Below are 23,208 nucleotides of genomic sequence, written 5' to 3'. Positions count from 1 at the left end.
CATGTGGGGTCTGAAGGAGAGCATAAAGTTCTCAGATGAAAATGACTATAGTCGGTTCTGGCTAAATCTAAAATCCATCATCTACTACATCACTAACTCGAACAGCAGGAACAAAGAACCAAATCAACCAGTCACTGAGATTTAAAATAACAATGAAATCTTTCAGGCTCAAGAAGTTAGGCAAGGCTTAATATTGGGAAGAAGACTTGAGGAACAACAATAGTTGGGTTCCCATGGAGACAAATAAGGTTTTTTCAAGGAAGGAAAGGAGATGAACCCAAATCATGATGGTGAGGATGTAGAGTGAGTAGAGTTGTATCTTAGGGTTGACTTCTTTACTCTTTTACCACCCATCCCTTATAGCTATAACAACCAAATATAAGTGGGATTTATTTAATATGTATTTCTCTGGTTTCTCCTTAACAAGGTCTATGCTGAAGGATCTTTCTTACCACATTACATCATCAGTGTTTATGAGTATATCACAGACCAATTATGCAGCCTGGTTCCATTAGATACCAGCAAGAAACACATTTGCTTATGTACGATGTGACCAAGTGATCAGAATCCTAACTACTAGAGTAAAGACATTAGGATACATTTGTCTAAGCACATGGCCATGGGATCTGGCATTCTGTGCATATTAATCAGATCTGATGAGAAGACTGAAGCAGGATAAGGAAAGGTCAGAGCAAAAGCATAATCATGCATATATCTGAATTATAAAAATCAGTGGGCACTCTCACTAATACAAACTGGGAGATAAAAATTTCAAAACTGGGTAAGACCTCGAGATCCTGGGGAGAGAGCTGTACTAGGATATGGTGGAGATTGGGCATTGAGGACAGAGGGTCAGAAGGAATGGAATTGCTCTCCTGGGGTTTGACCCAAGAGTGTGAGAAACAAAACAGAAATGATGGTAGCAATGTTCTTGTGTACTATTGTCTTTCAGTTCTTGTAACAATCCTGAGGGATTCAATATTGTAGTTTCTGCTGTACTGAGCAAGTTGGGATTCTTAAAGTAGAAGGTATAGGGTACTTGTCAAACCCATGAGAGCTTGATCATAGCACTCCAATCAACAAGAACAGTATTTGTGATCTTGGGAAATCATCCAGCTTTGAAGAGAACCAGACTCCCTCCCTCAAGCATTGCAGGGAGGAGTAAAATAAGGGATTATTACCAAGGAAACAGCATCTAATATGGTAATTCATACTATACAAAAAGGGAGGCCTATAATCGATCTGTGTATATAGTAAGCACTCAATAAGTGAGTAACATGAGTAGGTAATCTAGTGTGTCCTAGATTTGACAGGTAGTATGCAGCAAGCTTCTGCTTTGGGTCCTGTTCCTTTGATACACTCATTATATATGGCATGCTGCTACAGTGAGACAATGTCACAGGTGTGGAAACTTGAGATGATTGTCTATTACCCACAGCTCTTCCCCTAACTTCAAACTTAATTTATTTTTGCAGATCATGCTCTAAAACGATCACTGATCCGATGTTTAAAGAAAAAAGAACTTGTTTCTTACTTTTAAGTCCACCAATCCACATTATCCTAAGATTTTAGAAAAGACTCACATTGTTCTTTGATTTCTATACTCATATACCAGATAATATAAGTGCAACTGTGCCAAGAATTCTGAATAAGAAGTCTCTTAATTCTAAATTAGTATTGCTAGAAGGAATAAACCTGAACCACAGCTGAAATGAATCCATCTGAGATCCGGGTGTTAATCTGCTGAGGTTATTTCTGTCTTATGTCCCAGGTTCTGTATTTGAAAGTGGAGATTTGAAGATGTAAAGCTTTCTCTTAGAGCTCTGACCACGATTCAATACCTTCCTTTTGAAAATTTCTCAGACTTTCCTATTCTTTAGCAGATACTCAATAAATATTTGTTAATTATTTAGACAGACAAATAGATGGATGGACAGACAGATGTATGAGTAATTTGTGGAATGCTGAAGTCAATGTGTCAGTGAAGTTTAAGAACAAATCCTGGCTTTTCTTTCTACCACAAAGCTGGATGAGGACCCGTGATGTTCTACTCCTTCATTCAGCAACATTATGATGGATGTAAAATCAAGCTGAGATCGGATAGTCTTTTCTCCACACAAAAAAAAGGGTGTCTCCATCCTCATTTTCCTTTCCTTAGTAAAATCAATTTCGCTCCTTCCCATTTATTAAAATCACGATTTGAACGGATGACGGATACCTCTATGACAAGTCTCTGACGGCTTCATTTCCAATCCCCCAGCCAACCTGGAAAGAATGGGTCCAATCCTACTCACTTCCAGCTCTTGTGACCTAAGGACTCTCCGTTAGGTCAGACAAGCTTCTCTGCAGTTCCTAAGGAAAAATAATTAAGGGTCTATGGGTTTGTTACAAACGTTCAACACATTTAATGATAAAACCCTTTATATTCCTTTACCCTAAACTGGACACTGAATGATGCCAGGGACAGCTCTATCCTGAATCATTCTGAACAATAACAACAACAAAAAAAATGACACCCCAGCCTTTCCCCACCCCTCCATCCTTCAGTCACCAGACTTGTCAGTTTATCTTTCCAAATGTCACTTGAAATATTGCCTCCATTTCTGCCGCCCCTGCCTCAGTTCACATCTTTATCCTGTCCATCTGTCATAGTACAGTGGCATTTTGTCTGGTTCCCATGCCTTAATTTAGGCTTCTTCTATTGACCTTTATACTAATTACAATTATGTTCCTGAACTTAAATCTCCAAATACTGTTTGTCTGCTTATTTGCCTCCCAAATCAACAAGGCTGTCAGGTGCCATCATAGCCCACTCTAGACCTTCCATGAATGGGCCATCTTTTTTAACAATGCCCTCCCTGTCATAGCTGAGTATGTCACATCAGTCACCCAAATAAAGGAAATGCTGCCCTGGTGCTATAACTGGAATCTAGAATATTCAGTCATGTGCAGCACAGGAGCCTATTTTGCAAGGATAATGAAATGACCAGGTGAGCCAATTGCTTTACATCTGAATTCAAGTTAATGCATTACTATGGGGTTCCATTCTACTTCAGCCTCCTCCAGGGTTTTCTTACATTCATGCCTCTGCATATATTATTTTTCCCTTCCTTGTCATTTGCGTAGCTGTCTGCAACTTGCCCTTCAAAGCTCACAGCAGGCACTGTTTTCTCGAATACCCGCCTCCAGCCCACCCTATTCGGTGACACCAAATGGTATTGAGCCCAGAATTCATACTTTAGGTATTGTGGGTACAACTCTCCCATTACACACACATTATGTCAATGGCAATAGTTTACATACGTCCTTACACCTTTATCTTCCTGAACGTCACCGCAACCATTGTGCAACCTATTCTGCTTATAAGTGTGGTGACATCGGTGATCCACATGGAAGCTGAAGATCTGTATAAAGAGTAAACTTGAAAGCAAGCATTTAGCAGCGCTTTCCAGCCTATGTAGCATATTCTAGGTCAATCTACCCATTCATGATTGATTACTAGATTCTTCTCCATGGACAGTATTAATAACTAGCTGCTAATTTGAGAAAGGTGAGCTGTGTGGGTCTCACCGCCCCCACCCAGTCTTGTTGGCAGTCTGTATATTTACAGTGAAAACAAGCTTCAGATTGTCACACAATGAACGCATTCATTAACCAGCATGCACAAAGGTGGTCACATGATGCTCTTCTGGAAGTTGAACAAAGTCCCAGATCCCATGCTTGTAGGTGTGCAAACAAGGTCATTGATGGCAAAGTACAGCAGAGACCTGTTCAGTAGTCTCCTGGTAGCAGAGAGCCTCAGCTCTGGGACTTTCCTCGTACAACACATGTTCTAGACTCCTGGGCTTGCTGGGACTTAAGACCTTGTTTATGCATTGATGGAAAGGGCTTTACAGCATTAGCCTGTACACCACTTATTTTACTGATAAGAACTTATGTCTCACCCTTCTGTTGCTGAACACCATTTAGAGCTGATTGAAGTTCAGGTAGGAGAATTGCAAAGTACCACCCTAGTTCACTTTGAGTTAGACTTAACTATCCCTGCATGTCTATCTTTCTGATTTGGGAGCTTCAAATGATTCCTGTGGATTGCAAGCTATAATTAACTAGAACATTCACCAAGAGTTGCTAGCTTGTAGATTTAAATTAACTAATGCACCTAGCCCACTGTATCTGATGTATTGTAAAATAAGTTAGCGGTGTTTTAGATCCTCTAATCAGGCAGGATAGGTGCTTGCCAGCTCCCTCCTAAAGATGAACCATTGAATATGCGGCTGACAGCAGAAGGCCATGACTGGGATGTTGGATTAGCTAAACAAAGGCTTTTCTCCTGTGGCTTAAATCCATTTAATATTTTCCATTCTTCTTTCTCTCCCAGGGATCACTCTGTTAGGATCACTCTCTCAGGGTTCTGCCTTCCATCTTCCACCACTGTGTGCTGCCTTTTATACTATACAGAACTACCACATGCTGGACTTATCACATTTGGGGTCCAGCAATTACTTGCCTTCCCCAGTACTTATAGGTTTAATGTCCTTGTGGATGTAGACTGGGGCTTTATAGAATATTTCTGTTCTTCCAGGTTTCTTTTTCCCTCCCATCTCTGCCTACTAGCTTGGCTATAGTTACTTATAAATATAATGAGCTGAAATGTCTATCACGAATGCACGATCATTCAAGTTACCAGTGGTAGAATTATACCTCCATGTGTATAAAGCTAAAATAAAGAAGATAGGAAATTACATATACAAGCAAATCAATTTAGGCAGGACTTGCTGAGATGAGTACAATTATTAAAGAAAAATTGTTTCAAGAATTAACAGTTTTTAGCCCAAGACTTGCTACTGTAAATAACTACTGCCAGTCTTTTACATATAACATCCCATTTGATCTCCAAAATATCACTATGGGAATATGTTATTGCCTTTTGCCACTGAAGAAAACAGCACTCACAAGCAGCTGGGCAAGGTCACTCAATGGTAAGGCTTACATTCCAGGTCTGGGATAACACATACATGAGTCCATTATAACCCATTGCCAAAAGCACTTTCAAATCTTTATCCGGTTCACTTAATTTCAATTTATCTTTAAAGCAGTGACTGTCCAGTCCATGCAAGGCATGGGAAATACATTATAATTGAGATCTGAACTTTATAGCTCAGGCTTCGTTAGACGGGCACTTAGCACCAAGCTACCCATTCATTTGTTCTTTTGGCCACTGCACTGTAACTTTCTGAGTTCTTTCTCCAATCATATTATGACAGCTCTATACATGGCGCGATAGGCATAAAAAGTCTTCTGAGAAAGGCAAATTGACCTTCACAGCTGTGACTATCCATAGGTTCCCAGGCTGAAAACAAGTGTATCAATCTTTATGCAACTAGAGATTAATCAAGATGAGAAGCTCCCAGTAACACGCCCTCTTTTTGACCACTAAGGTTCTATGCACCCCTGAGAGCTGGGACTTTGCCATCTATAACATCCCAGGTTAACTGAAGGCTGTGTTTGACCTTAATACCTGTTAATCTTGCTCTGTTTTGTTTTTAAAGAATTGTAGGAAAAGAACTATAGCTATTTTGTTTAGTTTGTATCACATGCACGACACCCAAGTGCCATGACTTGGGTTGACATTCAGTAAATAAAGGGTCACTGTGCTTACGGTTTCTGATATAATGAAGTATGGTCCATGTGCAAAGATTGTCATCTGGAGTACAGATCGAAAATGTGCTTTGTACAAAAGATGAAGGGTAGAAATTTCAATGACAAATAAGAAAATCACAAAGGGCAACCACACCAAACCACGTTTCCATTTTGCTGTAGGTGTTAAAGGAAAAATAAGCCTAAAATTTAGGTGCCGTGCACACTCGGCTTGTGTGGGGGTTTGAAAGAGAATGCTGTCCCCCATGCCCCCAGGCTCACATGTTTGAATACTGGGTCCCCAGTTGATGGAACTGTTTGGGAAGGATTAGGAGGTGTGGCCTTCTTGGAATAGGTGTATCACTGGGGTGGACTTTGAGGTTTCAAAAGCTCACACTATCCCCAGGTGGTTCCTCTCTGCTTCCTGGCTGTTATTTCAAAATGTAAGCTCTCAGCCTCTGCTCAACACCATGTCTGATTGCCTGCTTGCCTGCTCACCACCAGGAAAGTTATAGACTCTAACCCTCTGGAACTGTGAGGCCCCCTGCCCCCAAATTAAATGCTTTCTTTTATAAGTTGCCTCGGTCACAGTGTGTTGTCAGGGCAGGAGAAAGCAATTAATTCATATGTCATAGCCCAACCTTTGTTACTGGACCAAATATTCATAATAAAGACATTTGCTATTTCATGTTTGCTGTTTTGTGTTATTTCAGGTGTGCCATGGCTTTGACTCCATTGTCCCCAACAGGGCCCCATGATGGTGAAGTGCTCAGGACATCTAGTAAGCATCTAGTAGCATTTCTAGACAGGGTGTAGAAAGCAGTCCTATGCTCATTCCAGTGACAATTGACTGTGATTAATTTCGTTCCCTGTTCTGACAAATTCTTTCCTCATTGCTCATCATAAAGGAACATTACTATAAAATCTCTGATGCCAAATGCAATCAAGGCTTTGAGATCACGAAACACTCCCTGTTTGTCACCATTTCTCCTGTTGTGACTTCAAGCCTTCATTTGTCCTCTTGTTTCTAACACTGACATCCAAACAATCCTCTCCAATTTCCCACTTGGAATAAAACCTTATGATCAGTTTCCCCCTTTCCTTATCAAACTTCAACATCCCACAAGCTATTGCTGAACTCTTTCTTTTGTTTGGACAGTCTAGGTTTTATGACTAGCAGCAGTATTCTCCATGTAAATGTTGTCTATCCAATAACTTAAATATATTGCTATGATTTAAATGCACAACTGTCTGCCGTGTAATTGCTAACAGTAACAGCTGTCACATGGTTAAATTGCAGGGTGCGGGAGGGGCGATTTTGAATCGTGAATAACTTCCATCAGCTCTCAAATCACACATTCACACACAATGATGAAATAGGGAAAATGTGAGGCTGGAGAGCACATGTCCTGCTTAAAGTTCCATCCAGGGACTGGAGAGATGGCTCAGTGGTTAAAAGCATTTGTTGCCAGGTGTGGTGGCGCATGCCTTTAATCCCAGCACTCGGGAGGCAGAGGCAGGCAGATTTCTGAGTTCGAGGCCAGCCTGGTCTACAGAGTGAGTTCCAGGTCAGCCAGGGCTATACAGAGAAACCCTATCTCGAAAAACCAAAAAAAAAAAAAAAAAAAAAGCATTTGTTGACATCAGAGTGGGCTAAGATTCAGTTCCTTGCACCTACCTGGCAGCTTACAATCATCTATAACTCCAGTTCAGGGGATCTGATATACTCTTCTGACCTCTGAGGACATTGTATATATGTGGTGCACAGAGAAGCAGGCACACATAAATATATACATACATATAAATGAAAATAAGTAAACATCAAAAGTTTCTAACACTATTACTAACAAATACCACTGAGATTTATTACTTAACCCACGGACAAAGAAATAATGCTTATCTCCCATGGTTACCTGAATGAGACCCAAATGTGATGCTATTTGTGAAAACACCTTTCATCAAAACACACTGTCGTTACGTATAGATGTATGTAATTCTGGAGAATGAAAGAGATGCCTTGAGCAAGCTCATTAGGAGATACAACGGATCACATGCATTTAGGAAAACTACAAGAAGACTGGCATTAGCAATATATGTGGAACAATGAATGGGCCACACACTCGAACATCAATGTAAGAGCCTCTTTGATGACGCTCGTGGGCTCTTTCGCATCAGCCTGGCCTTAAAGCCAACAGGCTGGAAACAGTGTGGAAAATAAGGGAACTGCTTGGAGGAGGAATCTCGATTGTTCAGGGCTTCAGTTCCTGTAAGCGCTGTGGCACAATTATAAAATTGCTATTATACAAAGAAAACGATTTATCTTAGTAGGTGGGAGAGGCATCCTGCGGTTAGAAGATAGTTGAGGGATGGAGGCTGGCAGGGAGCTTACTCAACACTAAGCTTTGATTATGTCTTAAACATGGGAGGGCAGCTTACGAAAGAGTGGACTGATGTGTCAACAAGCATTGAGCAGTTTCAGTGCTGTGCCTATGCTGGATGCCTCAACAGGTGGGTTGTCACGCGAGAATCATGCTTTCCTCTGCAGCTTTGGGTGACACTCTTAATAAGTTATGCCAATGTGCTACTTTGTATAACAGTGTTGATAAGTTGTGTAGCTCTATTAGCAAGGATATTTCTGATAGTCAAAGGACATTTTCATATTGGCATTGGGTTAGAACCATCAAAATCCCATATTTTTTAAATATAAAATTCCACTGTGAACCTTCTTTACCTGAACCCCCCCCCCTTTTTTTCCCCTGATACCACATCCTCTCTTGCAAGGTCCTGGCCTTTCTAAAGACACATGTACAACCTGTGCTCACTTTGTGGTAAGCCATAAGATGTGTCATGGGTCAGAATATCCCAGAATTCAAATGTAATGTTATTTAGAAAGAAAACCAAAATCTAAACCTTGCCTTGCATTTCATTTATTAGTTTGTTTTGCTGAGAGGTAAAGACAAATAGACTTAAGATAAAATGTAACTGGAGCTTTTGAACACAAATATGTACAATATAAAACATAGGGTAATTGGTATCTATTTTTCCTAGCCAGAAGCTGGTACCATAAAATCAGGCTTAACTCAGGAACCAATGATTCATGATAGACCAAGTGATTCTCAACTCCTTGATCAACCAACAGCAGGAGTTCCCAAGGATAGGTCCAGAAAAGATGGAAATATTGTTCTGAGGGCGCAAAGAAGACCTTGGTGTGGAACTCCTTTCATGGCTTGCCTGACCCTTTCTTGACTGTTTATATAAACCCATTACTTAAACAAGAGCAAAATGACTATTGAGTAGAAGTCATGCAGTGAAGACACAATGTGCACTTCCCAATGCATATAGCCCCAGTGGAGGAGAGAATAAAATGGCTGTGACCATGTCATCTCTTTGCCCTGTTCTCTGTGTCAATTATTCCTGTTTCCAGCCAGAAGCCTTTCCTTTTGTGTTCTACAATATGTACATAAGTAGCCCCTTTCCCTTAGAATAAGGAACTTGTTTCTTGGATTTATAATCTTAGGTATTTAAAGCATTTTGAACACCAGTATTCATTCCAGGCTAAACTCTTATAAATTTCTGACTTAGACTTGCCTCTTAAAGGAAGTATCCCCTTGATGTTTTTCCAGGAATTTTAAATAACTGTATTGAAGAATGAACAACTGTTCATAGACCCATTTTCATGTGTAAAAGCAGGGAGTCAATGTGGAACTGGAACTCTAAAATAAACCTTTCAAATACACACCAGATTCTACCAATTACTGTAGCCAGCAGAAAGAAAACCCACCTAGCTAAGCTGTTACATATGTCACCTATAGGGATATGTATTAAGACTACAGTAAGTATGACAATTAGTGTATCTATCCACAATCAATATTTTGTGATAGATATTAATCTGACTGACGTATACAAATTTTAACTTTTTCAACTTTCCATGTTGTACCCAAATTCAACCAGCATATTTTAATGCTGAAAGTCACCTGCCTTGAACTTAAAGCTTTTGCTTATTTTCCATGAGCATTAACAGAATATTAAGAACTGTACAGTCTCAGCAAAGGAAATAATAAAATCAGTCCAATGCTTATGGAAAAAATTGTGGTAGTTTTAGGAAAAATGGGCAAAAGCTGGCAGTTCATTCTACATGCTTAAGTGATAAGGAGCAAGAAGGGCCATGTAGAGGGAAGGTGGAAGTCAGACTAGATGACTTTAGTGGCTAAACCCTGACTTCACTCTGCCTTTAAGCATCCTGAGATGGCAGTGATAAAGTCACTCCAATTGTAATGTTTGAAAAGTGGAGAGCAGATGGGGCTTTGAGAGATCTTCCCTGCTTCTTTTCTATTATTTATCAACATCCTCCAGGGCTGACCCTGGGATCTGATATTGAGTATTGATTATTTAGTGACATCTTTCAGTCAGTGATCTCCTTATTCTCTCGGAACTAGAAGGGAAGTGTATTGATTCCCAGGGTCTAATTCTCGAGTTTCACGTAGGCTGTCAACATATTATAAAGATCATCCCAAGATTTCCTCCTGTGCTATAGCACAATTCTCTGCACTATAATTGAACTGGGAAGAGAAGATGGTAGAGGGAGAAATTCTAATGTCCAGTATCTCTGAAAATGGGCCATTGGAAGACTCTCATCCTCTTTGCTTCCTCACATCATTAAGCTAGGAGAAAACCACCATGAGCATGCCTGAGACCTTAGGCTGCCACAGAGTGCACTGAACAGGCACAGTGCAGACAGGAAGGAAGGACAATAAACTGCGTGACTCATCAAGCTTGCTCGACAATTCGCATAGCACTTTCTTTGAATTATTCTACTTGTGGGTAGGATTTCGTTTCAGTGCTATTTTAGAGAAGTCTACTCCTAGAAGAGAAGTTCTAAAATAAGAAAAGGAAAGGCCGTTGTTAGGAAGGTATTGTGTTAGTTAGGGTTGGCTCTAGGACTTTTGTGGTCCCAAATAAAATTTGACAACCATCCTTTTCCAGCTAGCACCATGTTATGGGTATAAACAAGTCTTTGAACAAAGGCATTGATTGGATGGATAAATGCTTAATGATGTTTCTGTGTTGTTGGCCCAGATATGGGACCAATATCTAGGTAAGAGATGACAACAAAAGGATTACCTGTCACATGTGACTTCAAAAGAGCTAGAATTTTTTTTTTTAAATTTAAAAGGATTTGAAGGTAAAATTACCCAACACCATAGCAGGACATCAATGATGTCATACACATGATGAAATCAGATGAGTCTATAATCTCCGTGTCCTTTCAAATTGACAGTGTAGGAGGGCAAAGGTCAACATAATCTTGGAAGCCTTGCATTACATTTCTCCATGGAATGATGGTGGTCAGTACCTCTCTGAATTTTTACTTAAAAAAAAAACTGATGAGATTTCAGAATAACAACAAAGCACTAACAAATCCATATCACTTATCATTATTTATAAGGGTATTCTGGAATAGCTGCTATCCGGCAAATGATGAATCTGTTCATTAAAACGTGAGACAAGAATGAGAGATCCTGGGAATTCACCCAGGGATTGGGCACTTTCTTCCTTTACCAGAAGAGAGTCGTGACTGTCCAGGTAGCCAGCTTGGGTTGGCTGTAATAAAGGAAATTTTGTCTTTCTAGCTGCCTGAAATTCTGTGTAAATATTAATTGAATATTTGCAGCTAGGAAAAGCTAGTCATTGTCAATACTTTTGCAGTTGTCTCATAATGCTATGATAGACACTGGGTGACCTGGGGGGACTTTTTAATAGTTGATAAGAGGTCTAACATTAGGAGACTTTCAAGGAAGCCAGTTGAGGAAGGCACTCAGATTGGACAGGGAGTCGGATGTTAGAAACAAGTAAAAAATGTATTCATTAATAATTCAGAAGCAACGCAAACGAATGGTACATATTTACCAGCAACACAAAGTTTGAAGGATTAGGAGAAACTCTTAAAGGACTTAATTAAGCTCAGTAATGGGGTAAACACAGTAGCACAGGATGCTCAGTGGGAAGAAGATGGAGGTGATGTATAATGAACAGTTTGGAGTCCTGCTTTTAATGAGCTCTGAATTAGCCATCCCTCGTAGGAACACAGATCCTAGCTAATATCATAGTAAATAGGGCAAGGAGGATGGCAAGAAAACAAAAACAGAATACCTAGGTCAACGAGTTTTCCACAAGATTTGCACAAAGGGTATAGAGTTTACTAACTTAGAGACCGTTGTAATAAAGCCCTTCTTGAACTGGTTTATAGGTAAGATTGCCTTCTAATGAGCCTTCCTTGGTTCTTCTGTAACTAAAACCTTCTCATTATGGTCTGATGCAATTCTAGTATATAACCATTAAGACAAATGTGAAATACTCAGAACACATTGTCAAGCATGAAAATAACGTACAAATATCAAAATGTACCCACTATATACAGCCTTACATTTTTATGCTATATTGGACTTAATACTTATTTTCATTAATGTTCAACAGAAATTGAGCATTTTCATTGAAGCTCCTACATAAACCTTCCAGACCTCATCTCTCCCTTCCTTGCTCAATCCCCACTTTCATTAGTAGAGAAACAGTGACCAACAATATTCTCACACTTGGTTTGTTTCTATTACTATTTTTCATGCCTGACTATGTTATCCAGTGTGTGGTTTTTTTTTAATGTTGTTGTTGTGGTTTTGTTTGTTTGTTATGTTTTGTTTTGTTCTGCCTTCAGTTTCCTAAACTTTGTAGAAATGGTATCCCACTTGTGTATCGTTTTCTTTGTTCATTTGAGGCTCAACATCATGCTTTGCTCAGCACTGTGTCTTATGGGCTTGTGTCTACTGACCTTTCCGTGCATTTCCTTCCCAGATATATCACAAGCTATCAGTAGTCCTCAGATAGGCACTTGTATTCTTTTCAATTCATTGTAATAACAATTCAACAGGCATTCCCTCAGGTGCCTCTTATTTTAGTAGAATCTGTCCTTAGAATTAAGCATATTTCAGTCGTTGTTGAGTGTGCCCAAGTGCTTTCTACAGTAAGTTTACCAATTTACTCTGACCCACCATGGGATGAGAGTTGTTCCTGTTCCTCTGTTGACTCTCCTATTCTTGGAGGTATCAGATTATTTTCATTCAAGATGGTTGATGTAAAATGTTTTTAATTTCTCCAAAGTCCCTTTCTTTCAACAGAAAGATTTCTTAGGAAAATATAGAAAGTGTTCATTGCTGTGCTTATTTTAAATTGGTATGTTCTGAACTGTACAACTTGCAAAATTACCAGCAGAGAATTTCTCTCTGTATTCTCCCATCCCCTAACGAGAGAGGGAATTTGATGAAAAGTAGTTCTGGCAGAGCTGGGGAGATGCTCAGTGACGTATTGAGGGTTACTAAACAAGCCACGGGTCACACACATTGTCTCTTCCGATGGGCAGGGGTCTTGGTAAAGGACTCTCTGGTTTAGCGGAAGAGCTGAGTCTGACAAGAAGACGGCCTTGCTACCTGCCAACAGTGCTACTTGAGCGAAAAGGCTGTGACACACATTTTCCACTGGCAGGTTGTCACTTGTATCATTTGTAAACAGACGATATCTGAATATCAAAGACCTAAATATCCCCTGGCTGATGAGGAGGAATGAGAGCTCTAAGCAAACTGTGCGTTTCCCCGGTGAACAGACCATCTGTTGATTAAAGGAGTACTAAGCTTGTGCCTTTGTGAAATTTTTCCTGTCTGTACAATGATGCCTCCAGTGTGTGTCCTCAGCTCTTATTTTGCAGTATATGACACACGGTTTTTTGTGATAAGTAACAATTGACTCAGATTTCCAAATGAAAAAGTCACTGTCATGAGCATTCCTCTATAGGGTGTAATTCTCTCCTCAATATCATTATTCCTAATGGCTTAAAGAAATCACATTTTGATCTCCAAACATAATTTTCATCTTAAACGTATGACACCTCAGCATGCTAATCTCGTTTTACAGGATATCTTTTAACTCGCAACATTATGATGGATGGGTAGTCCAGATTTTATTTTTCCTTGCATAAGTAAGGAAATTGACTTGGGTCAGAAGGTGATTGTTAAATAATAAATCATTTGCAGAGCTAGTACTTGAAGAATGCTTTTGAAATTCATCCTCTTTCTGGTATTTCACGCACTGGAGTACTTTGTAAAACATTTGCTGGTATGTAGTTTCAGGTAACAACCCAGAACTCAGTTTATCCAAAGGGAAAAGGTTTGGGAGAAAAGTCAGAGTGGACTTTTTTTTTTTTTTTTCCTGTGTATACCTTAACAGCTTGGAAAGTTATTTCACGGTCCTGATCACAATTCTGCCTACCGGTGTTAAGATACTGTCTCCTACCTGGCATTATTTCTCTTCTGAGTGGCGAAGGAAGAACAGTACTGTTGTTCCTCTCCCTACTCCTCCCTCTGTGTGTGTGTGTGTCTGTGTGTATGCACATGTACATTCACATGTTTCTTTGGTGTGTGCACACATGCGTATGTGTTGTGTATGTGTAGGTCAGAGGTCAACACTGGGTGTCTTCCTCAATCACACTTGACATTTTTTGAGGCAGTATCACCTCTCACTAAGCCTGCAGCTTCCCAATTTGGCTGGCTTGGCTTATGGGTGAGCTTCAGGGATCCTTCTGTCCCTCACCGGCCTTACTCACAAGGATTAATTACCGCACCTGGCTTTTGACACGGTGGCTAACGATTGAACTCAGGTTCTTATCCTTCCATGGCAAGCAATTCACTTTACTGAGTAAGCCAGCGCAGCTTGGACTCCAGTAGCAAATGCTTTCATTATCTCCATCCCCATTAAAGATATTGAAGTACTTTTAGTGATGTTCCTGGGCTGGCCCCGAGGATAAAATCACTAGGAGGCCCCAGAAGGAAGCTCCTAGTCCCTGATAGCTAGGATTCTTTCTGTACAGAAAAAGCCAGACACAGTCCCAACATAGTTATTTAGTTTTATTTTGTTTTATGGACACTGTAAACCCAGCGACATCTCTGTAGTTCCTAGACTTCTCTAGACCATCCAGATCAAGCCTGTAGCACCTTGCCCAGCGTGTGTAGGCTTATGACATCACTAGGGGCCGGGCTTTGTTTTTCTGACCCATGCTTGTTCTTTGATGATTTCCTCATTACTTTATTGTTTTGGCTCATTATGGAGTGGGTACTTTTAAAAGCCTCCTTCAATCATTCTGCGATGAAATTTCCATCTCTGAGCAATGTCCCAGGTTAAGTTTGGTAGGTGAACTGCTGAAGACTGTAATGCACATTTCTAAACTGCTTCCTGACTCACCAAAGCTAAGCCATCTCAGTGGGAGTGGCAACTCACAGGCCAACTTTTAAAGGTCAAAGTGAAACTAAGATGTTTTCCAATGTAAGCTTCCCTCCCCCCCCCCCCCCCCGCAGGGTCTTTTCAGCAAGAATGTGTGAGATCCTGGATTAAGTTCTCTCTCAATGTGCTCCATAAAATAGTCACTTGAGGGACATTATTCAGTACCACCTTTAAAAAACAAGCAAAGGAAAAATAAATCCTGTGATCACGCATGTATAAGTATGGAATTGACTAACTTGAATTATTCAAGATTATGTGTGTGTGTGTGTGTTTATTTGCAAAACTTTTTAAAATCTTTAATATGCAAAGACATTCTGGGTTTCCTGGAGTGGGAGCCAGAGTTAAGTTTCATAAACTCCCTGGGCCCAAGAGCCTGGGTTGTAGAAATCCCTGATGCTCCTCCTTTCTCCACTGACCTACGCTTAACATCACATCTGAGATCTGGGTAGCAGAGAGGCATTAAATCCTGCACTCATCTCTTCCCACCGCAGGCTTGGTGCCTCTGTTGCCTGGAGCCCTGGGGGATCTAGAGTGCAGATAACCATTCAGGCAGCATTGTGCTCACTACTCCTAACAGATGCCCTGGTGCTGTAGGATGAGACTCTCTCCAGTGTGCCCCTCCTTTGATGAGGTCAGCTGGGGTTGATGGATCTGTAGAGGGGAAGACGGGCTCAGAGGAAGGCTCCTCACAGTGACTGTCACTACAGGGCTCGGGCAGAAACTCCCATCCCAGGCATCAGGCATCAGGCATCTTTGATATTTCTCAGCAACATAGTTGTGCCCAGTAGGCATACATCCAGGCTCATTAAGCCCCTCACAAAGGCCAAAGAGTAGGCTCCTAATTGAATAGGTCCAAGAGAATCAAGGGACTAAGTTACAGCAAGAAGTTATCTCACAGTCAAAGGAAAGGAGAATCTAGCCTTCATTATTTTTCCCCCCCTTAAAAGTCTAATTTAGCTGTAGAGAAGAAAAATAGTTGCTTAAGAGTCTGTTTACAGATGGCAAAAGCAGAGAGATTTTTCAAAAATGAAACTGAAGCTTTGTGGCTAAAAAGGAAGTTTTGGAAAAAGCAAGCTTGTTAGTTCCCACTGTCCTCATCTAAAAAGATCTGCAGAGCCTCGATGGTATTTGTCCAGTGGGAGTAGTTTGAACACTGGGGCTGAGCTTCTTAGGTTTTAATTTGCCCAGATGCAATCCACGTGGGGGTTTCATATGTGCTGTGTACCTGCTTCTGTTCTGTCTTCCAGTCTTTATTTATTTATTTATTTATTTATTTATTTATTTATTTAAGCAGATCAGGGCTGGAACATGAAAACTCCCCATCCAACTGACTCCAGGTAGCACTCATAGAAGAGGGAATGTGTTCTCTTATGGACACCCAGTTAGGTAGGGTTCTGAACTTCGACCCAACTGTGTACTTGAGGGACAAAGAAGCAACAGCCAGAGGAACAGCAAGGTCCAGAGTCTAAACCTCATTCTTTAAGCAAATAGTTTTCCTTAAAAATCTGATGAAGAGTAAGCAGAAATCATAAAGAGGCAGAAATCTTTTCCTATTTGGCTTTGTTTGCATCCAGTTCCAAAATTATCTCTAGTGGGGCAGTTTTTTTTTTTTTTCACCTTTCAGAATCTGTCTGAGGGATGTAGGTGTATGTGTTTAACAGTGTGAGCACCAGCCCAAATGGTCCAGGGTCTGTTCTCATTCTTGGTGACTGTAGCTGCTGAGCTAGGCAGATGCCAATTGAACTTTTGCTTTGCTTTCGGCAGGCTAAAGATTAAACCTGGGTCTTACACATTTTAGACAGGTCCTCTACCTCTGTACAATATTCCTCAGATGCCAACCAGGTGAACACAGGACCGCATTGCTCATTGCTTTAAGGATGAGACATCATACAGGAGCTCTCACAGGCAGCTGTACCATACGTCTTGCCAATGAACTTGAACTTAGAAAACCATCTCTCCTATGGAGCAAGACTTGCCCCGGAGAGAATTAGACAGAGTGTGTCATTGTGCCACACCCACTGAGCACACAGTAATTGGAGCACTGCTCCAGTTGATACAAGTATATATTATGAATTACTAGGTAGAAAGAAACATCATGCAATATCTCTAACCATTCACTGGCTCAGGGCACAAAGATGGAAGACTGGATTGAGCAGCAAAACCACAGCCACTGAGTGGTTAAAAAAAAAAAAAAAAAAAAAGGTGTTGTAATAGCAGCCAGATGAGCAAAGCAACCTGTTTCTATGGGCCTGCCAGCTCAGTGCTCATAATATCTATCACAAGCTTCATCTAATTAATCTTCCTTGAGCCCTATGAGGCCCATTATCTTCAATTTTATAGACGTGGAAATAGGTTTAGAGAGGTTAAATGACCCTTTGCCCTCCCCTCATGATTTAAAGAATTCAAGAGCAAGACCTAGAAATATACCTGTTTTTGAAATTCCCACCACTCCAAGTTATGAAAACGTAGCTGAGCAAAGTGTTCTTTGTCACCTATGGTTTCATTTTGACATGTTGTTGTTTATCTGAACTTAACCTTGCTTGAGCTGCCAAATGGATGACAGACTTGCCCAGTCTGTCCTTTAGGATTGTCACAAGGCTCAGTCTGTCCTTTAGGATTGTCTCAAGGCTCATGAGAAATGATATATGCTCATTTTCTTTGAAAGTTATGGAGCCATCTTAGTTAGCTTTCGGTTGCTGTAGTAGTGGCTGTGGACAGAACCACCTTGAGGAGGAAAGGGTTCACAGGGCCTACATACCCTGAAAACTGTCCACCTCAGAACAGGAACTCAAATTGGGCAGGAACTGGAGCAGAAGCCATAGAGGAATGCTGCTTATTGGCTTACTCCTCACAGATTTCTTGATCTGCTTTCTTCTCTTACCTGGGACAGCCTGCCCAAGAATGACACCACCCACAGTGAACTGGGCCCTCCCACAACATTCATTAATTGAAAAACGAAACCCATAAGCCAATCTGACTGAGGCAATTTCTTAGTTGAGGTTCATCCCCCCAAATAATTCTATCTTGGGTCTGCTCCTCCTTAATAGCTTTTAAAAATCTACTCTTGCTGATTTTCTCTATAAAAGTGTTTAAAGTCCTATTAGATTTTGCCCTAATTTGTCACACTGGGCCTCATGGGTGCTGACGCCCTTCTTCAGAGGGTAAAGAATAAGGAGGAGCAGATACATTTGTCTCTACCCACTGGAGGGTGGCAGAACCGCAGGCTTGCCTGTCACATACAACCTGGTAGGAGATCCCTTCGGAGAGAAACAGGGGCAGCTCTCTGGGCCTCTTTGACAATGTCTATGAACTGATTTGAAAGGGCAGCTTCACATCCTTCACAGCTTGAATTATGTCTTCAGAGATGTAATTAAGAACAAAATTTGTTCTAAAACTACCAGAGTAAAAACCACTTCACTGTTAACCTTAATAAATTATTACAAATATACTTCCAAGACCCATTTCCATGCTTGTATTATTTTATATTGAGTTTTATAGTTAATTGTATTGAGTATTTAGTTGCTTATAGATGATGCTTTTGGATCTACTTATTTTATTTACTCATGTCTTAAAGTTATTTAACAAAAAGAACCATCACGGGTGTGGTCAGAGGCCTTCTATTATTCTGACAATAGAATTTTCTATCTGAAAACTTAAGAAAAAATGTCAAACACTTAATAAACGACTCACTAGTTTCTAGTCCAAATTTTCTTTCTAAGACTTAATTCCTGTCTTCATTGGAATAAAGATTAATTTCTTTTCACCTGCAAGTATAAAAACTACCAAGTAGGTTGGGGCTCTGACCTGTTTTGATACAGACACAAAGAAACAGTGGGAACGTGTGAATTCTGCCAATACTAGAATATCTATAAATGTCACCAAGTCAGCTTCCCAAGTGCTTCCTGGCCAGACAGTTAAATCAAGGAAGCTTCATTATAATAAAGTCTGGCGATCTGTTTTGAACAGTATAACAAGTAGGAAGGAGTCATTGTCTAGACAGTACCAGAGAGCAACATACTCCTGAACTTACTGTGGAAGTGGATAACAATTCTACAAAAGTAAAGGTGAGGTAGAAAAGGAGGATGCTGAGAGAACATTGCTGCATTCTAGGTTGCATGATGAGCAAAATGATGAAGCAGAAGATGGGGAGAGAGATGGAGGAAGCAGGCTTGCGGAAAGCAAAAGTTCGGACATGGTGGGGACAATCTGGAGGAAATAATTAAAGACAGTGATGGAAGAAGGAGAAGACAATAAAGAGCAAATGAGAGTAGGAAGTGAGAGCAACAGCAAATGAGAGAGAGACAGAGAGAGAGACAGAGACAGAGAGAGAGAGACAAAGAGAGAGAGAGAGAGAGAGAGAGAGAGAGAGAGAGAATATGAATTAGGAAGGCTCACATCCAGACAACTGCCTGCCTTTGTAAGTGAAGTTTTGCTGGAACACAAGGAAGTCTGTGGCTTCTTTCAAAGTAAAAGTTGCCAAGTTAAGTAATTGTGATGCTGTTGGTACAGTCTACCGAGCAAAGATGTTTCCTATCTGACTCTTATGTAAAGGTCTGCCATCTAATCTTCTGTAGAGTATGTGCCAGAAATACATAAAGTGGTGGTAAGCACAGATTGCTGAGCCCTCCCCCCACTCCCCCAGAGTTTTCAATAATCTCTAAGTAGGACTTCTAAGTTGGGAGCTGAAATAATTAATGTCTCTCCTTTCCATGGGGTGGACTGAATTCTGGGCATCTTATGCATGCACACAGCAGGTGTCTCAGTCTCTCGAACTTCATTTCTAACTTGGTCCCAGGTGATGCTGCCAAGGCTGTGGTCCACACATTACTTTAATCTTCACATCATGTCTCATGGATTGCGCTCTGAATAAGGCTTTTTGTGTAGCGGGACAGGGAAATTTGCTCTTTCTTGTTCAGTGAGCATGGATATATGGACTGGCATCACTATGCATAGTATGTGCTGTTCAAAACTCTTAGATCTGAATCCTTTTGTGAGTTTGGTTTTACGGGATTTGATTTAGATTAGACTCGTTTCTAAAGCTGTCCTATGGTTGGCTTTGATTCCACTCCCCAAGACAACTGAAATGTGTTGATGTTACAGTGGGGAACATGTCAGTAACGCAGACTTTCTCCATTCTAAAGAAATAACTTCTTCCACCCATGGTTGGTCACTTGCTATCTTTGCCTGGTGATACTGGGAAACTGAGCCACTGGTGACTTGGAATTTTCAGTACTACCCCTCTTTCTCCTCTTCCAAACTGGGTTAGGGACAAATTTGGCCTCCAGTAGTTATTCTCCCAGTGATAGGTATGGGTGTCTTCCTGAGTGTGGAAACTTTGGGTATCATGATACTAAGGATCTTATCCTACCTGACATCCTGAGACCCTGAAATCTGATTTTACCTGCAAGTTTTGTTGTGGTTTAGTTTACAGTCATGGCCTTCTTCCATTTGTTCCTTAAACCTGAGCTTTGGTCTAGAACACAGTCATTCAATTATTAGGATACACTATGCATGCGTCTTAAAAGTTTTGTGAAAGAGAGAGAGCTATTTCTTTTTTCCCCTTTACTCTGGCATTTAGGGATATAAAGGGAAAACATTATTTTAGAATCTGAACACCACAGAGACACCTTTAGAGTAGAATAAGTTCAAGCTAAAATTAGCCACTCCTTAGAGTTTGTGGCTGTTTAGTGGCAAGTCGCTCTGAGTAGTTACTTCCTTGAGCAGATAACTGAGATGGGTAGAAGACAGAAAAATCCAATTTCCTTTCACAAGGAAGCAACAGGAGTTTCATTCTACTTGGTTCTCATTTGTTAGCTTTAGAGAATTCCTTATGCTTAGTGAAACATTGTGTAAGAGGCAAGAAACCATGGCAGAGGTGTTAGGAGGAGTGGCCAAATGCATGGTGTACGACTCAGGGAACACAGGACACCAGCATGCTCCTGCAGCAGCCCCCCACTGTGGTGAGTGCACAGGCTTCAGTTCAAAGATGAAGGTCAAGTGTGGACTCCAGGCAGAACACAGCCTGTGAGGCGCTTGGGCAAAAGAGAGCCTATTACTTATTTGCATGGTTCCATTATGACAGCTTAAATATCACTTATCAAAAATCTAGGCACAGTGTCGTTACCTCCCTTTGATACTCCGGGAGCTCCTTTTTTTTTTTTTTTTCTTTCTTTTTTTTTAAAGCAAGCCTGTGATGAGTTTTCCTACAAGTAGGTTCATCCTTTTTTTTTTTTTTTATGACATTGATGACTATTGTGTGTTTACATTGTTTCCAATTCTTCTCAAGTAATTCACAAGTTAAAAATCAGTTCCAGAGAAGGTAAAGTTGGATGCAAAGCTCCCTTCTTCCCATGGCATCTTTCCTTCTTTGCCTCTCTTCAGGCTGTAGCATGGCCTTTTGTGTGCTTCTGTCTGTTAGAGCCCAGCCCCACTCCTAGCAATACGAAGTGGTGCAGAGCAATGGAACCTTCTGGTTGTGTTTCTACAGCTCTTCCTTTACGTCTTTTCTCTGTTTCTTTTGTAAAATGCGATCTATTCTTTTGCATATAGATATTTGCATACATGTATGTGTCTGTGTACCACATGTGTGCAGTGCCTACAGATGCTAAAACAGGGCAGTGGCTCCCCAGGAACAAGAGTTACATACACTTCTGAGTTGTCTCACAAGTGGGCACTAGTAGTTGCTCCCAGGTCCTCCGGAAGAACAGCCAATGCTCTTAACCACTGAGCCATCTCTCCAGTCCCTAACTCTCCTTTCAAATCAGTGTCTATGTATGCTTGAGATAGAGTGGGGATAATCTCATTGGCAGGATTATAGTTTAAATGAGCAGCTATAGCTGGCACCTATGTAACAAGGCAGATGACCATTCACAGTGAGCTTGTACTATAGATGTATGCTGGTCCTGTGTGACATTCACTGAGGCAGAAGTTTGCTATAGAGGGGATGGTGAGAAAGGATAAAAGTCTACTTGATTGATCTCTTATAGCTAGTCTCCCGTGGAAGACACACAGGGGAATGGTTGGTCCCATTAAGTTTGCACTTGGGTTTAAGAGAAGGAATCTTTCTCGTATCACCAACTGGGCCAGCTTACATGGTCCTAGTAGGTAATTAGGTGGGCCTAAGTTCTCTTGAATCTCTTCTGAGTTTCCAAGCTTTTGAAATTACCTGTATTTGTTTTGAAGACTACTGGAGATTGTTTCTGCATTATTTCTTTATGTAGGCTATAGTAAATCATGACAAAGTCAGTTGCCTAAAAACAGTAAGAATGCATTACTTTACATCTCTGGAGATTAGAAGTCTCAGAACTGAATCTCAGTGAGCTCAAGATCAAGGTGTGAGCAGACCTTCATGTCTCTCAGACTTTCTGTGCAAGAATTGACTTTGTGGCCTTTTCTGACTTCCTGGATTAGTAGCTACCCTCTTCATCTTCAAGGTCAACAACACCATTTTTCCTAAAACCGTTTTCTTTACCCTCTTGCTTTTCTTCTGGGTAATATTCTATGCCTGCTTCCTTTGTTTCCAGTTCTTTCTTTCCACTGGCCTGTCTTTAGGTAATTTAGATCACATCTTTTCACATCTCCTTCTCTGCTCTCATGCTAATGCACAGTCATGGTAAACTCACTGCTAAATTTGTCTCTTTCTCTTTAAAATGAAACTAGACTTGCGCTGACTCCCTTTTAAACCAGATTCATGAGGAAATTAAGGTTTTGTTTTGAGTCTCCAGTTTGGAATTTCCCTTAGAGTTATAACATCTGTCTTTTTGAAGTTCATTGTCTCCCATCTTTTCCCACAGGATTCATCTAGTGTTTTAATATCAAGCCTAAATGTGAAAAAAACCTCATATTCTACAGCTGGCCAACTGCCTTGCCAGCCAGCACTTTTCATAAAGCCGTCGTTAAAGTCAGCTCTTCACCATTGAGGTGCATGAGTAATTTGGGGGTGGAAATCTGCATGTTCATTCACGCCACTTACTGTTATTTTTATCATTTTACAGAGTTAGGTTTCAGTTTGAGACTTTGTTCAAATGAAATTTGTTTCTATTATTTCTGTGCCCTGCCCCCCCCCCCCACCTCACCTCCAGGCCTTCACTTTTACTTTCAGGTTGCCTGTGCCTTTTGCCCCTCCCTCTCAACAAACCTGGTTCACTCTCATGGTCTCTGTCTAGTTCCATGGTGTGTACCTGCTCTTATAACCCCTCACACACACACACACACACACACACACACACACACACACACACACACACACAC

At 40.7% G+C, this 23,208-nt stretch overlaps 1 protein-coding gene across 2 annotated transcripts in view; it reads left to right on the top strand.

The window, feature by feature from the left end:
- Abca12 (ATP binding cassette subfamily A member 12) overlaps nucleotides 1–23,208 on the top strand; it is a 172,620-nt gene that overhangs the window by 27,219 nt on the left and 122,193 nt on the right. The gene's annotated exons all lie outside the window — the stretch shown is intronic.

The sequence above is a fragment of the Mus pahari genome, chromosome 5 (genome assembly GCF_900095145.1).
Source record: "Mus pahari chromosome 5, PAHARI_EIJ_v1.1, whole genome shotgun sequence".
In the NCBI taxonomy this organism is placed as follows: Eukaryota; Metazoa; Chordata; class Mammalia; order Rodentia; family Muridae; genus Mus; species Mus pahari.
Note: the sequence above shows the minus strand (reverse complement) of the source record. Positions and strands in the feature narration are given on the sequence as shown.